Source organism: Apteryx rowi, unplaced genomic scaffold (genome assembly GCF_003343035.1).
Source record: "Apteryx rowi isolate R43461 unplaced genomic scaffold, aptRow1 scaffold_3, whole genome shotgun sequence".
Lineage (NCBI taxonomy): Eukaryota > Metazoa > Chordata > Aves > Apterygiformes > Apterygidae > Apteryx > Apteryx rowi.
The window spans coordinates 3,427,536-3,429,726 of record NW_020449418.1 but is presented as its reverse complement, the minus strand read 5'-3'; the positions used below and the strand labels follow the sequence as shown (position 1 = coordinate 3,429,726).

General features: G+C 45.6%; 1 protein-coding gene across 5 annotated transcripts in view; it reads left to right on the top strand.

Moving 5' to 3' along the window:
- SHOC2 (SHOC2, leucine rich repeat scaffold protein) overlaps positions 1-2,191 on the top strand; it is a 73,675-nt gene that overhangs the window by 445 nt on the left and 71,039 nt on the right. For 2 of the 5 annotated variants that reach the window (XM_026069595.1, XM_026069591.1), the window contains exon 2: positions 1,989-2,091. The exons of 1 other annotated variant lie outside the window; for it this stretch is intronic. The gene's annotated coding sequence lies outside the window, so the exon portion shown is untranslated. Of the gene's footprint in view, positions 1-292; positions 341-1,988; positions 2,096-2,191 lie in introns of those variants that run through there. 2 more of the 5 variants (XM_026069592.1, XM_026069594.1) reach the window with 2 other exon arrangements.

Below are 2,191 nucleotides of genomic sequence, written 5' to 3'. Positions count from 1 at the left end.
GAGTGCGTGTGAGTGCGTGTGAGTGCGTGTGCGTGTGCCGCTGACGCGCGGGCACCGAGCGCCTTGGCGCCGGTGCGGGTGAGCGCGCTGCCCCCCGGCGAGCGGCTCCTTTCCCCTTCCCCCTCGCTAGTCGCGGCGGAGCCGGGGAGCCTCCCCGTGCCCAGGTCGTCGCCTTCCCCCGTAGCCGAGCGGTTTCCCTGGCGTTTGAAACGTAGAGGTGTCGCAGGGAAGGCTGAGTGACAGCTTCCCACACGTGTTTGTACTCCAGGCTGGGCTCTCCCCGAGTTGTGCCCGTCTCTCCGTAGGGGATGGCTAAAAAACAGCGGCAGCCCTGAGTGAGGTGAGCGGTTATGTGTATTTGGCTTAGGCTGTGTTTGTGGATGAGCTGTACAGTAACTCAGCAGCACTGAACTTTAGTGAAACTACTGCTTTCTGACTTTACGGGTTTATTTAAGGATAGGTACAGAAATGGCATAAAAGTCATGATGTGTCACAAAACAGTTAAAAAGTGCTACAAATATTAATTGTAATTTTTAATCCGTGTATTTGAGATGGGGCAGTGAAGGCATGCGTTTTATGCAATTCCACACATGTGCGTACACAAAGGCACTTTCAGTGCAGAATGTTAATGATGATGGAGTTTTAATTGTGTGTATTGCAATTTCTGCAGTACTTACTTTTTTTTTGGAACTATCAAAATATGGATTAAACAGTGTTTCTAATAATTAGATTCAGAGTCATAATTTTCTACCATTTACTTGTTTGTATGTGACAAATGTTTGATTTACTACTACTTATTTCCCCTTTTTACCTTCTAAGCAGTAGGTTTTTATCATTAGACATTATTGGATGCTTCTATTTATAAAATCAAGGGCTTAAAAGTAGGTGGTGGTCAAATTAAGTCACACTTATTTACAGCCATATTTCAGGCATATGTTGTATGATGATCTTGATATAATCCTAGCCTGGTTTTGGGGAAGATTTACTGTATCCTATGAATTTGTTAATACACTGTTGTGCATGCATTTTAATTTTAGTAACACCCTTATCTTGTTTGTTAATTCCTCTTGAATGATTTGGGCTTGACTATTTTGGTTTTCTGTGTAATTTTTCTTTGCTCCGGATGACTAAAATGGAAGATTATTTTAGTAATTTGAAGGTGGATTCCTTTTAATTTAGGCTAATGTTTGCCAGCCGTCAGGGTTTCTGTACGTGTGGCAAGGCAAAACACGTACATCGGACAAAACTGATTTTTATATATAATCTTGTAATACCGAAAGGTGATTCCAGACAAAGCTTTCCTTGCATCCGCAGCCCTCCTTTGAGGAATACGGAGGAATTCTGTCTTCTGCCGTGCCCTTCTTGTCCTGCTGTTCTTTATTCTGCTCTTTCCAGGGACCTTAAACAATCCCCCAACACTATTTCCTGAAGGGTAATAGCAAGGGTAGGGCTGATAAACAGTGTTGGCCGTGAGTAGCTGCTGTCGCCGGTGTAGTTTCTCCTTCCCGGAGTGACACGGGGGCAAGGCAGGAGGCGCTGGCAGGGGCGTTCCTTTGTTGTGTTGACACTCAAATCGCGCTGACACCCGTATTGTCCTCCAAGAACTGTGGAGGGGGGAGAGGATTCCGGCAGACGAGGAGGTATTTTCTTTAGCTGCCGTCGTGCACTCCTAGTTTAAAGGCAGACATGAATTTCTCGGAAGCCTGCGCTGCATGTTCCTTTTAGGAAGCCCTGGATTTATTGTTGCTTGGCTGTGGCTTTCTAGAAAAGAGTGTTTCTGCTGAAGCAATGTGCCGTGATCCTTGCTTGTCACCGTGAGGCCCAACTGGGATTAATTTGTGTATAATACCCATGAAATAGGTGGATGTTTGTGTTTGTATGTGTGTCTGCATGCACGCTGCTCATGCATATTAATTGGATTAAGACTGTGAAAGTATCTTCTATTTGTTATGAATGAGAAGGATCAAATTTGATCTTTTCCTGATCAGGCTGGGGAAGCTATGCAGATAACTGTCTCAGTGCGACGATAAGGAAATCAAACTGCATTAAGAGATTTCAGACGCTTCTAAAGCTTCATCACCGGGGATCGGGGTAGGTACGAGAAATGCAGCTTCTCTCTGGCAGCGGCTTTTCCTTCGCGTCCGAGGAAAGGTGGAAACTTGTGCGGGGAAGGGAAGGCGGCGAGTGCGGC